We start from the raw sequence: 15,514 nt of genomic DNA on the forward strand, positions 1-15,514 counted from the left end.
TTATTGTTCATCATTTATTGTTTCTTTATGCTATCTACATAAATGCTAAACCAGCAGGAACTTATTGCTATGTATTGTATTCCAAATTCTGCACCTCAAAATACAGCAGCCAACCTTTGAAAGCTTTTAAGTACTATAAAATTTAACACCAGATCAAGAGAAATGCCCTCCTTGATTCTTTCTTGAGTTTTTGTTGCAGTTTGTCAATTCCTGGACTTCTAAAAACTTTAAAAAATATAATTTATCCTATTGGATCATTCATACTGTGAAGTGATTACTGCAGTGAATTTTTTCTGATGGTTTCAGGAGATCAGGGCAGATAATACAGACAAATGGCTCCTCATTCCTGAAGATAAACTTATTTTCTTTATCTGCTTTGAAACATGAACTGAGGTTGTAGGATTGCTGCTCAGATAGTATTTGCTGTTTCAACAGCAGTAATTATGTTTATTCATGAGGGCATATCAACAAAGAGGTGATATCTCAAGACTTAATTTATGGGAGTCTAAAAAGAGTCCAAAGAATATCCTCAAAATGCATTTTCCCCTGGATGTCCCTTTGCAGCTCTGCAGGAGTCTCTGTCCTGTATGCAGCAAGCTTCTCTCTAGTCAAATGACTGAAAATAAAAATGCTACCTGCTTTTAAATTAACAGTTGCTCTTGTACACAACATGGATTTGAGTTTTCTATAGAAAATGTCAGTCAGCTGCTCTCTCCATGGACTTCCAAGAAAGTCAATATCAAAGTCAAATTTAAAACTAATATATTTAACTCTATTTTAAATAATTAATAAATTTAATGTGTTTACATATCAGTTACAGTTTTTTGTTCTATATACATTCTTCATGCTTTGAGTCCTTGGATTTAGCCAATATTTCTGGGTCATAGTTCTAATTGATATTTCAAATAAATATTCTATTGCTGAAATTACATCTAAGACTTTGCACACTGATGTGGAATTGTGAATTTGTGTAAAAATCAAGGTCAGTACTTTGAAATTCCTTTGCAGTTACAAATATAGTTAAAACATAGAATCATATGCAATACCTTAAATGAAAAAGGGAAGAGAAATAGTTGAGGAGATAAGTTCACCAATTCATCATGGTTCATCACAGGGACTATAAAGAGCTATTATCTTGGTTTAATTACAATAAAACCCAAAAAGCCCATTTGCAAGTAATGAATAGTTGCAATAGTAATAGAAAGCAAGCATTTCATAAATATTGGGTTGTACTGGTTTATGTGCCTGGTTTTACAATAGCCACCAACACTCAGTAGCCACTGTTAGATCGTTCATGGCTGCAGAATTCCACCCTCATTACTGCATCACAACACCACATTCCATGCAGAGAACTTGGGAATGTGGAATCCTGGTGCTTGAGCTGAACAAAGCACTCGTGCTCCTGGTATAACAAATCCCAAGTGGGGCTAGATGGAATGCAAGTTAGAGAATTCCTCAGCACTGCTGACCCAGGACTAACCAGCACTGGTGTGCAACACATTTGTGGCATTTTGGCTTTAGGAGAGGAGAAAAGGAAAATGTAACATAGTTCTTTGTGTAATGGAGAAGCAAGAGAGCTTTATTTGAAGAAACACTGCACTTATATAGGGTAGTTCATGCAAAACAGAATAGGAAAGACTCAATGGCCCAAGAAGGCAACACCTCTTTGAAAACATGCTTTTTGCAAAACGATGTCTCTCATCATCCAGCAGGTTTTTAACCATTGTTGTAATTGCTTGTCCTTGAGCAACCCAAGGCTTCAAGGCTGCTTTTTTGGCTCCCAGCAGGATCCTAATGACATACATTCCTGGTCAACAAAAACATTTCAGATGGACTGATCTCAACTGTAACAAAAAAACCTTGCAAAAAGCCCCTCAGGATTAAAAGAGGCCATAAGTAAACCATTTCCATGTTTTCATGTGTTTGTTCTTAAGACCAGACGCTGCAAGAGACAAGTGCAAAAGCAGAAAATTGATTTGGTGTTTGTTTATATGCATAAATGATGCATTTTTTGCTTGATGGTATCTAAGACAACAAAATGGCAATCACAAAGGATTCAGTTCCAGCAGGAGGTAAAAGAAGATAATATCTGTAAACAGAAGTATCTTTAAAATCTGAAGTCAAGAGACAATGCAGTCTCCAGTCACAAAGATTTAAATCTGACCTTGCTGGTTTGACACATTGGTTTCTGAGACCAGGGAAAGGAAACTAACAGATAAGTGGGAACAGGCTCCAAGGCTGCAGCTCCCAAAACATTAGTGCCCAAGATAAGATGGTAGGTGAAATTCCAGTGAGTGATACATATAGAATCTATTCCATTAAAAGCCACTTCTCATTATTTATTTAGCTACTGCTGTGATTAGATAGTGTTTAAGGCACTCATGAGGCTGGGATTAATGTCACAGCAGAGGAAACTGCACTCATTGCAGCAACCTGCAGTGCAGTGTGTGCACTCCACCTGTGTGACAAGAGAGCACACAGCTCCCCAGCAGACCTGCACAGCCCCCAGTCCTCAACAATCAACAGCCAGCTCACACCAAACACCTACCCACAAGGATTCATCAGGTCAAACTGCAGGTAATAAGCTTGACTAGCAAAAAGTACACTGGATGATTCCTCCCAATTTTGTCCATCAGACAAAACTGAAATCATCTATTTTCAACACTATTGTGTTGACTAATAAGCCCACTACACAAAGTCACTGGAGTTGTGTGTTTGAGAGGTAATAGTACAAAAATATTCTATTTTATGAGGAAGCTGTTGTGGCATAAAGACATTCTAAGCACACAGAGAAGTCAAGGATAGGTTGAAGTGCATGGAAATCTCTGACTGTGACAGTGTTTTCTTGATCTACAAATTCCTTGAGATCAAGATGTCCCCACAGCAAGTGCAAACTTCTACCAGAAGGGGTTTGAAGCCTCAGATTTACTGCAGTCTAAATACCAAGACAGGCAAAAAGGCAAAACAACTGTTTCAAATGAACTTTGACTCTGCATTCAAAGAGGACAGACAGAAAGTGTAAATGTCATCTGGTCAATAATCATTAGAGGTTAAAAGCTGTTGCCTATTTTAGGAGCAGATGACTATTTCTGAAAAGTTCAGGATTAAGTCACTGCTAAAAAGAAGGCAGCAAAACACTGAGATTTAATACATGGCACAGATTCTTCTAACAGGAATGCACCTCTGGATTTTGACAAAAGATCAAGAATTCTCCAGCACAAAGAAACACAGCACAGTGTCAGCTCCACAAACTCCTTCTAAGAAAATGGATATACTTTCATTTCTACACTTGTGCACATTTTAAAAAGAAGTAATGATCAAGTACCTAATTATTATAAAGCATAACACAGTCCCTATTAACTACATGCAAACTGCCTAATGACTTTAGGACTCATAATTGTAAATTTTTCATATGACTATTAGACCTCCCTGTTATTCCAGCTGAGCATAAATTGAAAGGAGAATAGCATTTGCATATCCAGGTTTTTTGGATGATAATAAAGATATTTATTGACACTTTTGTGTAATAGAAATATAATGAAAACTAACATCTGTGCCCTAAGGATGATGCTAAAGAAAAATACTTCAATCTCCTTATTCCCCACGAAACTCCAATAAAGCATTAAAGACACTTGGAAAAGCTTACATGTGTTAATATGAATTAATATGAAAACTGCAAGAAGATTCTGTATAAGAATCTGACACTCTGGATAGACCTGTGTGTATATTTAAAATTTAGATCCTGCACATAATTTACCTCCTTGCTAAATCACAATGATTTTTCCAAATTGTTACTTCTACAGAAATCTGTCATTTGCTACTCATCATGGAATAGATGAGATTGACCCTCTTCATACACAGATATAAATTAATACATGTGTATATATATATATATAACTGATATTTTAAACAAAATGGTTTATTCTTCAGAGCTGCACTATCTTCACTTACCATTTTATTTTTTTTCCTCAGTTATTGGTTTTGCAATTGTATTTTCAGAGAGCCTAAACATTTTTGATATGCAGGACAAAGATCAGCAGCTAATTTCCAGCATCATTTCAAAATTATGGAGCTCAGCAAATGATTTAAACAATATAACTTCTACCTAAGCATTGCTGTCAGATTGTGATTACTTTCAATGTCATTTTTATTTTAATTCTATTTTTAATGTCAGTTTTCTCATGCTGGGTCAGCCTGACAGGAGATGATCAGGAGAACTGGGGGGACACTTTTGTGCCACTCAGAGCTTTGAGCTCACACAGTAAAAACACTTTGACAGAGGGGCAGGGGTGGAAATCTTGGTTAATATTCTCTTTATTAATAAAACACTTTTGCCCAACAAGGACTTTCACCAAGACAGGAGCAGAACACTGTTCCCTGCTATGCAGCTTGAGAATATTTGGGGTGAAACTGGGTCACAGTGACCATTTTCCCAATAAGACCCTGGGGGCTCTAAGGATACACTGCCAGGATCTAGTTCAGAAAGGGATTGGACTCAACAAATAATTAAAAGATTAAGAGCAACTCTGTTTATGCTGTGTTGAGCCTCAGATTACTGCTAGACATCTATGACAAAATGCCAGCCAAGCAAGCCAAAATGAACATTTAAACAGAATGAATGCACTTGGGATGACTGAGATCTGAGATCTGTGTGGTTCCTCCAAACGTGTGGTGTGATTACAGATTATTGAAAATAACTGTGGGAAGACAAAATCCAGAGCAGAGAAATTTATCTTTGAAAACCATGAAAAAACTACCAGATGCAGCCACAGACACAGCAGTGTCTTCCTTCTATCTAACCCAAAAAAAACACAACACTTGGGATAATTCTGTAGCAATGTTCTTTTAAAAATAAAAAATTAATTTCAGTTCTGTCAATATGCAGCATCTTGTTTTCTGATTTATGTTTACATCAAAGCAAATCAAACTACACAAAGAAAGCAAGTCACTCTGGACAAGAGCACAATCATTTTGATTCAGGAAATAAGAAGATTTACTAGAAATTTCATCCTGGCAAATATTAGAGTTATCCATCATGCATAATGAATTAACTTTGTGCTTTATTTAAAATTCATACAGTCTATTTTTTGCTAATATGTTGCATATATTTCCACTATCTTGTCCATTTTCTTCTATTAGGAAATATTCTACTGTGCACTACTTGCAAAAATGAGATAGAAATAAAAATCCTTAGTGCAGTGCACCAGGCATTTCCAGTGCTGTAAATCATTATTATTCAAACACAGAGTGCACAGGGATTTACAAGAGTGAGCATTTTAAAACCAATGCTATGAGAACTTGCTAGCTCTTTCCAAAAGAGAGTTATCTCTGCTTCTTGCTTTGGGATGTTTTTACTTTAGCTGTATATAAAAAAAAACAAAAAAAAAAAACCCAAATTTTAGTTGTGGCTGCTATTTCCTTTCTGAATTTCAGGAAATTCATGTCTTTGACAGAAATCTCTTTCACTGAGTTTCTAACTCCTGGTTCCAGGACAATTTTAAAGTTCCAATGTAAAGAGGTAAACCCTCAGCCCCACTCCTAAAAACAAATAAACCCAGCAGTATTAACTTATCACCTCTAGAGATACCCACAAGCAAAACATCTCTTTCCCAAATTGAATGATCAAAATAGTCAAAGAAACAGAGAAAAACAAAACCAATAGAGTTCTTTTTGACAACCTCTTGTATGATCTGAAGCAGTACTGCAACATGGAAATCATGCTCTGCTTTTTGGGTCCATTTTGGCAAAGCCTTTCTGTACCACACACCATCAGTATCTCACCTTGGCACTGCCAGAGCAGCCACAACATCAAATTCTGCTGCTGCTCCCTAACAGGGACTGGTTCAGTACACAGAGCTGCTAGCTTTTATAACATGCTGTACAAAACAAAAGGATCATGGCTCTAAGACAAAAAAATGATGTAGACCCTGGACAATGCAGCAACATGAAGTCCCAATGACTTCTGGTTTGGAGCTAGCAAGTCATATGGAAACAGCAATTCAGCATGGAAGTAGCACCACAGATTTATGAACAGCATCCCCTTCCATGTCATTTTCTTCAGTCCACAAAGTCTTTGATGGTGTTGAATGATAAAGTCTCTATATTTAAGCAGTTGGTCTTGTCTAATTGCTGCTGGCTTATTAATCCATCAGATTTTATTTTCCCATGTTCTGTCTGTACTAACTCAAAGTTCTCATTCTCCATCTTTTCCTCCAGAGTCCTCAAAGACAATCAGCACACAGTCACCCTGCTGCCCTAACCTCAGCCAGCAACCACAGCCTTATATTGGTATATATTGGTATGTTACCCACCATACAAATTTATTAAGATGATATTTGAAATAAACTTTTCCTATTGAAGGGAGTGGGGGTGAAAGATTGTTTCAGGCTTTTGCTAGTATTTCCCTAATAAGATTAGCAAAAACCTCAATTTTTAGGATTTGGTCATCCTCACAAACTCTCCTGGGAGCTCCAGGCACAGTGAGAAATTCAAGCAGAAAGCTGAAAATTCCTCCAGAAGGCAAATCCCCATCCAGGACAGCCATCATAGGAGCACTTTACACTGCCCTCCTTCCCATTTCTGATGGGATTGGAGCCCAAAAGTCAGAACCTCACTATTACTGAGCAGTGCTAGAGGGGACATAAAGATAGAAACTAAAAGAAATGGACACAAAGGAATGGCAGAGTTAAAGGGCAGCCTGAGTCAGGAGCAAAGTTCCATTCTGCAGCCCCAAAGAGCCTTCAGTGATCCCAGCAACTTCAGCCCCATCACTCTAGATATTATATTTATTATTCTAGTTTTTACTTTTCAAAATAGCCAAAACAAAGACCAGACCAAACCAACACAAAAAAAAAACCAAATCAAACCAAAACAAAACAAACTCCACAAAAAAAACATGTATTTTTGTGGCCTGTGAGGATCTTCCTGATACCAGTAAGATCAAACTGAGGCTTTATGTAATTTCTAAATGTTTTTTCCCCCTTGTCTTCAATAAACTTTTAATAAAAACTAGCAAACAAAAAAATACTAGTTTCCAGATTTTTTTTTTGCAAGATGCTTTTAAAAAATTAAATAAACTTGCCTCATGAAGTCAGGATAAAGCATCAGAAAATAGGAAAGGTTCAGACAAAAGGCTTGCTGCAAAGATTGTATACATTCACCAAAAGACCAATGCTGTTTTCTAGGAAATATGCAGCACCTGATGCAAAGTTTATAAACTTACACAGCTTTATATCTGATGCTTCCCTTCCAGATGCAGCTTCACAGATATCCTCTGACTGATATTTGATATCCCTGTCAAATATCCTTTGCATTTAATTAATTAACAAGGATCCCTGGGATATTATAACTATCTGAAGCACTTGGAGATTTGTGGGCTGATCTAAGTGAGAGTGCAGATATTGCCATAAACTTCTTCAACAGCACAATTCCTGTGAAAACTGCAGTTTTCTACCTAACAATGAAGCTGATGAGGCACACAGCCCAAAACTCATGACAAGCTCCTGGCATTATCTCTGAAGAGACTAAATCTGCTTCTTATTATATACTGTTGGCAGGTTGCCTAAAGGGTTCACCCCTCTGCACTGGAATAACTTCAAGAGTAAGTTTAAAATTTAAACATTACATTAATGGGTACAGGATAAGAACCAGAATATTTATCATCTATTCAATACACCTCACATAAAACAGTTTACCTGCCTGTCTAATCTCAGATGTCCCACTTCACACTGTGTTACAGGATCCACACATTTTTGCCTCACTCTTCCATTTGACACAGGAAGAAGGGTTTTCTTAGCAGTAAAGCACAGAGGAAACAGGTGGCTGGTTTTGTTTGTTCTTCTCATTTAGATGGATCTAGAGTGCTGGTGGATTAAAGTTCTGGTATTTAGCATTTTGATATAGTTGGCATATATTTCTGTTTAAAGGACTCAATTGTCCAGAGCTTATTTCTTCTTCTAGAGAGTTTTTTTTTCCCCATATCTTCTGGGAGAATGTCTGCAGATAGGATTAGATTGGAAATGCTATTGCTTTCAGTGTACTTAAGACACTGGCAGAGATGAGAATTTAAATGAGAGATTTCAGATGTCTGCATTATGCACTTCACAAATTCCTTCTTGCCTAAGGGAGGTAAGAACAACAACAAACCTAATTCATTTCCAAGTTAATTTAAGAGCAGAGTTTGATGGCAGAATATTTGCATATGCTAGCTTCAAGACAGATGCAATACATGCCATCAATAATTTGCACCCATACATTTCAAGGTGTGGTTTATTTTTCTAGAAATTCTTTGTGTGTACTATAAAAGCTACACAAACCTTTTTCCACTGGGGTCTTGGAAAATAAGAGGGAAAAAAAAATCCCAATTCTAGTGATTTGACAGAACATTCCTTTGCAGTGGAAGGACTTCACCAATTTGTGGTTTTCCAATTTTCAGGATATACCTCCATTCTGTATTTAGCTTCAGACAGCATGTACTGAGTAATATCCATCCTATAAACTGACCAGAAGTTTGTCTTTTGTACAGAATAGGATGCCTTGCTAAACTGTGATGCCAAGATAGCTCCAGACAGATGTGTAGGCACAAGAAAAGGTGGTGATAAAATTGAAAGGTTCCACCTGATTTAAATATTCTTGATATTGAGACATGGGAATAAATGCTAGCACAGCACTGGTTCCTGCTCTCCCACTTCAGTGCCAAATGAAGAAATCATTTGCAGAAAATTATTAGCAGCCTCAAGAAAAAGCCATCTCAGCTGCTGAGCTGGCAACTCCTCTTCTCACTTCTCCCTACTGAAATTCCAGGTTACAGCCCAGCTCTTGATTCAACCAGCTGAAGGGATCTTGCCAAATCCAAAGGGAGATGAATTTAGCCTCTTCCAGAACTCCAGGAAGAGATGACAGTTTACTTAAAGCTTCCAGAAATATTTTTGTTTCACTCACAGTACTGGTTGTTCTAAAAAAGGATACCTATCTCCTGTGTCTGGGAAGTAACTCTGTACATCAATGAAAGAATTCACACACCGAACTACAGATGTGTGTGTGGCTTTAAAAAAATAAAATGTAAGCAGGGGAATGTGCTAAGCCTGTAACTGTGTTTTCCCATACTTTACATCAACTGGATTGGATTTACATTAGTCCTTGGTATTCTAGGAAAGAGAAATTAATTCCATGTTTTTTCAGTACTGCATGCTGACACAGGTTTAAAACACTCTCATTTTCTTAAGCATCAACATTAACTTTGGATGCACATCTACACAATTTCTCCTTTATTTCCTCAAACTCTTTCACAAATATTAATTTGAATAACCATTTCAAACAAGACAAAATGGAACTAAGATTTTTGTGTTGCTTTCATGGATATTTGCTTAAACTGAATGAATCACAGGTGAATTGTTAAATTGGAGTGTAATTGAATTATCTGGGCATGCATTTTATCTGTACAGTATTATGACTTTTACCTTATTGTTCCCACTGGGAAAATGCATCTTCACCATAACCTTAAGCAGGTGCATAAATTTCATGGCTTCAAAAGATGGAAATGGAGCCAGGAAATCCCACTGGTTAGTATTATTTTTTTTATTTTTTTTCAAAGGAAAAGCATTAGAATATATAGCCTAAGGTGCTCAGCAGAAAGCAAATAAAACCTGAAATACTATGAATACAGGCTATAGAAACTTCAAACTCTCATTAAATACGAAGCTTTCTTTCATTCTGTATTTGGTTTTACTGCTAAATTAATTTATCTTCCACCAAACAATAAAAGTAACACAAAACTACTTTCAGAAGATGTTTTGGAGGGATAAATGGATAATAGACATTTTGCCAGTGACCTTCTGGTGACCTTCAAGAGCTGCTTGAAGGAATGACACCATGTGAACAGCAGCAACCATAATAAACACTGGTTTATTAAAACCACAAACTTAAATGTGTGAAGGGTGAACTTCTGCAAACACATCAAGGAGAATGTCTGTCAGGAGATTTGATATGAGAATTATTCCACTGCTGCATTAAATCCCTTAGTTTTGCAGGTGTTTGAAAGTAACTGGATTGCACACAACTTTTAAATTGGTGTTTGGATTCTGCAAGCTGAAACTATTTTTCTACCATAGAAGTTACAGCAGAAGTTGCATGCAATAATCTAGGGGAAAATCTGTAAATAAAAAGCACTGTAAAATGGAGTGTTGATACTGTCAAAATTAATCAATAATTAAAGTACTTTGACAAGAAGATTTCTCAAGAGCCTCTATATTCTGAATGTTAAATTATGAAAGCATGAATCAGATGTTTTGTGTTTCATGTGAATATCATATAATGTGCTCCTGCACTATTGCATCTGGGGAGGATGTTAAAAGACTCAATTTACATTTAAAAACCTGTTTGTTATTTATTGAATTCTTATACCATAATATTAGACTTGAAGGGGCTTAATTTCAGAAGACTGTTAGAAAAAGAATAGGGATAACTGAAAAAGTACTGATTTTATATAGGTGAAATTTGGTATTTGTTAATTTAGTTTTTATTCTAATTAGCTGCATCCAATTAAAAGAACTCAAGGCTTGTATGCTGATTGCAAAAAAATTCAGACCAAATTATGAAAAACAAATATAAGACTGGATAATATGAAAAGAGTTAGGATACCTATGTAACAAGTAACAGTCCTAGAGATATCTTGGACTTTACACCATTTCACCTTGGGGTTTAGAAACCATTTTGCTTCACATTTTTCTTGTTTAGTTCAAATCTAAAAAGGTTTAAAACAAGAAACCAGGTATGTCACAAGAAAACCAGGCAACCTCTTCCAGTTATTTCAAGGGGCAGGAGATTGAAAGAGAATGCACAGAAACACTTTGAGTTTGGGGACTGTTTTCTGGTTTGGTCTCTGGGGATTTTTTATTTGCTTGTTTTGTGAAGGAGAAGAAATATCTAAAATTATACAAGAAAAGCATAATGGTTTCCAATTAAAAAAAAAAAAAAAAAACAGAAATAGTCCCATTGTAGATGATATCAGTGCTACTTAAGGCAGTAAAGGTTTAAATTTATTTATTTATGACAAGTGCTACCTGGACTAAATGAACATGGGCAAGCTGATGCTACCCTGGGAATGTGCACTCCCTGTACAGGCATCTTGGCCAGAATTCCAACTTCCTGGCTTCTTACAGGCTGTTTTGGAAAGGATGAAGCAGGCACAACACTTTAGGCACACTGGCCATTCCATTTGAGCTAAAGAAACAATCACAGTGCTGGAAGCAACCCCAGCCTGTGAGAGCACTGCTGAACAAACAGGTGATGGAGCAATAACACAATGGACTATCTATTTTAAAGGGTTGCTTAAAAACAGCTTATAGACATCCAGCTTTGTATTTCAGCTTCTCTTCAGGCTTTCCAAAGTAAACATGGAAGTAAAGGCAGAAGCATTCCAGAATATGGTGCATGCAATTACACAAATATAATCTGGCTATGTGCTACAGCAATGCTCATAAAACAATAATTTTCACAACAGGAGCTCTGTTGATTGCCCTTGACATGGAAAATACCCTAAATTCCAAGCACAGCCTTCTTCCTCCTCTAAAAGTTTGAAGTTGTTATGTTACATTGTCATCTTAATACAGTGAATTATTTTGATGAAACTATGCTTAGAATATTATGACATGAGTGAGATTTTTTTTTAATGTATTCAATGCTATTCAATAGTGAATAATTTCCTGGGCCTGCATTCTAGAAAAGTGTCAGCATAATACAAGATGGGGGAAAGCACAAAATGGAGTGGTTGGTATTTGAAAACACCTAGGTCAGACTGCCAAAGCCTAGAAAAGAAGCCATGTAACTAAATCAGGGAAATTACATTCTTAGCTTTTTAGATTTTTAACTTATGGTTAAGTGCACGTATCATATGCCACGCTCAGAACTGTTCTAAAGTCCCATCTGTCTGATCCCTTTCTCCTGCTTTTACTGACAGCAAGGACTATGCCTGGATTACAGTCACTATTATGCAGAAAACTCACAATAAAACCTGACAGTATATAAACATTTATCCAAATTGAATTTTCATTAAACGGGGATTCAATCCTTCTGCTCTCATGACAGATTTTAAACAAAGCTGAGAAATGCTGGTATAATTTTTTAATCAACTAAATGTAAAAATGGAAAATTTATGCATAAATGTGAGCAAGATCACCAAGCTCAGAATTCACCAGAACAGCATGTGTGCATCAAAACCAGACTGTCCAATGAATTCTGACAACTCTGGGATCATAACCACAGTAGCACACTTCAGATGCTGATGAACCTGCTGTAATTTGGTCAGCTGGAAATGATGTTTCATTTTCTGTACATTGGAGAGTCTATTCTTTCATTCTCCATTGTTAGAAAACTTATTGAGGCTTTCTATTGCTTGAAGGAAAGATGAAGGACAGGAAGACAGGATGAAAGGAGAATCTCATCCAACATACTAAAATCTATAAAGAGTGCACCAGAGTTCATCACCAGTGCCAAGATTTCCTGTGCATACACAAGAGCACTTAAAGGCTTCTTCCAGAGGAGAAATTTAAAAGTACAACCCTCTTCTGCCATCAAAAGTTTTAGTCACTTACTCAGCCAGTGTTTTCCAGTCCTAAATAGGTTATCTAAAGAAAATGCAGGCACTAAAAAGGAAAAACATAATGTAGAAAGAGTCACAAAAAAAGCCCAAAAACCACAACCCTACAAGCTAAACTCAGAAAACCCCAGAATGACTTGAGATGGGGTATTTTAAATAAAATTGTACAAAGAAAATTTTAACAGATCTTTTTAAAGCCTGGATTACATAATACCCCATTAAACACTGATGTGTCAGAGTTGACTTTGTACTTGATTTGTTTTGTGTAAATTACAAATTAAGGCACCCTCACCATTCAGCTTAAATTTTCAAGGTGCCAACATTGAAAAAAATGTAAGCATATGGAAGAGCTAAATATGAAGTTTCCCTACCCATGACCTACCCTATCCTTAAAAGAAGCTCATGTTAAACCATTCACAAAAATAAACACTGAAGTCACAGCTTTAAAATAGCACAATACATCCAGTGGGTCTTGTTTGTTACCTAACCACGCAGGAGAACTCTTGCCAGTTTACAGCCCAGGCAATTTTTCACCAAGAGGGAGTGAGTAAAATGTAGATGTTTCAATAAAAAATTGAGTTACAGAACTGGAGTTAAGTTTAGAATAAAAATGATTAAATTATTTTTAAAAATTAAAATCCTGTGACTTTGGGGCACTCCTGTGTTGGTGAACAGGAATGGAAGATCCATGATCAGGGCTCCTTCTGACCTCCTCATTTCCTGTGCTCTCAGTGGTCTCCTGCCACTTGGCCAAGGGTGACCTCAGTCCCACTCCCCAAAATTATGGTTCAAAGCAGGCAGGGCAGGCATCCCACAGAGCAGGAAGAAGCCACATCCAGTCCCCTCTGGCATCCTGGTGCCAATGTCACCACTGGCAGCTGGAGGCAGAAGATGGGCACGTGTCAGCTTTCCATCAGCAGCAGAATGGAGCCCACAAACTCTGAAAGGTGCTTGAGCTGCCAGCTGAGCCTGCTGGCATTGCCAGCTTGGGTCATGAGGATGCACAAGAGGCCCAAGGGGTAACTCAAATATTTATTAATTGATGCCAAATCTCTCTCTCTGTCCCTTTGGAATCAGCATATTTATCCTTAGACATGCACACACAACAACTACACAGCTCCCTAAGAATATCATCTACTAATTCCCTTCAAACCTGACCAAGGGGGAGAAAAGTTTTTTGCTCATTCAAGGTCCTCTGTCTGCAGCTGTTCCACATGGCAAATTCTCATTTCAGTAAATTGGCTCTCTGCTCCCAGAACAGATGCAAAATCACTCTCACAGTGAGAATATACAATGCAGCCTGATTCCAAGAACAAAGTACCACTTTAAGTGTTCATAATTCTGTATTCAAATTATTCTTTTTAATCGCCATGGGAATTCCATAACCCTAGTAAAAAATGGCTTTTTTACTAGTTAGATGACAATTACAGTATATCAGTATTGAATTTTTCTATATGTGTACATTCTGGCTGTTATTTCTGAGCACTATTACAGGCTACAGACAGAAAAACACCTGCATCCCACTCATTAGAGCACTCACCCTGATGAAGACACAATCAGTCTACCAAGGTAGAGATATAACATTTAAGGGTCAAATTTAAAGGTTTCTTTCCATTAATGATAAATGTACCAGTATAAAAAGATTCAGGTTGCTCCTTGCAGTGTCAAAGGTCCTTACAAAACAAAGTATTACAACTAATCACCCTTTAAATCTAAAAATGTGCCTTCTTTTGTATGAAAATTGTTGCCTCATACAGGTTCTTTGGTGTCACAGCATTCAAAGCACTCATCATAAAGAAGATGTTTAATTCCCAGAGAATGTGCCAGTGCCTGGAACTTGTACTAACACCTAAAACCTCAAACACACAGGAGCCAAGAGACTCCCAGAGATAGTTGTGCTTCCCTATGGAAGGATAACACAATGAAGAAGATGAAAAAAATTTCACTCCACTGTAAAGAATGAAAAGTCAACATTTTTGGCTTGTTGAGTAAACAGGGGAAGACTGGGTGGAGAACTTCTAACCATTAGTCAGGCTGCACTATCAGAATCACAGGAAACAAAGAAGATTTTGGCAAAGACTATAGGAAAGATCCTGAAAGTCAAAGAAACAAACCAACAACAAAAAAATGAATGCATCTCCTAAGAGATATCTCCTGCAAATTTTTTAAAATGTAATCCACAGTTTACAAAACCAGTCTGTTTAAAGATATTAGCTACTAAATTTATCAGCCAATTTAAAAATTCTCATATACACCCATTTTTCTCTTCTATTTTATAGCATCTTTGTTCACTTTGAATATTCTGACAATGAAAAACACATAAATAATTGAGTGATATAATTCCCTTAACAGCTCATGACATTTCTAAGAAAGACCAAAAAACCTCATCTGCTTTGAGAGGGAAAAAAAAAAAAGCCTGTGTAGTATTATGATGAAAGTAGAAAACGACATCAATTTTCCACAATAAATGAATCACAATATTTAATTTAAGCATGCCACACAAAAACATAAAGAAGGAAAATGAGCGACCATTGAACCATAGACGACTGAATGGGAAAAACCACCAGTATTGCATAAAAAAGTGAAAATCTCAGAAATATTCTTCTGATGATAAGCAGAATTTCCTCAATCTTTAAATTCATAAATTTCCATTTTCAAGCCAGCTACATGTGACTTTGTGACTTTTTTTTTTTTCTACTTCCATTGGGAGTTAGCTGCTCAAGCCCCAAGTCCTTCAGGAAATATGTCCTCAACACTTTTTATTGTTTATGTTAGAGTTCTCCATAAATTTTAGATGTTTGGATTAGAACTTGGGCACATGAGTGTCTCAGATACACCTTTTGTATGCCATATGTAGTATCAGGAGCAAATTAGATCACAGCAGTCCAAAATGAAAACCTGTTCTTCTGTTTAAACATT

General features: G+C 36.7%; 1 protein-coding gene across 1 annotated transcript in view; it reads right to left on the minus strand.

Moving 5' to 3' along the window:
* The window catches only part of NRG3 (neuregulin 3), a 328,974-nt gene that overhangs the window by 174,651 nt on the left and 138,809 nt on the right, over nucleotides 1-15,514 (minus strand). The window lies entirely within an intron of this gene.

Source organism: Oenanthe melanoleuca, chromosome 6 (assembly GCF_029582105.1).
Source record: "Oenanthe melanoleuca isolate GR-GAL-2019-014 chromosome 6, OMel1.0, whole genome shotgun sequence".
In the NCBI taxonomy this organism is placed as follows: Eukaryota; Metazoa; Chordata; class Aves; order Passeriformes; family Muscicapidae; genus Oenanthe; species Oenanthe melanoleuca.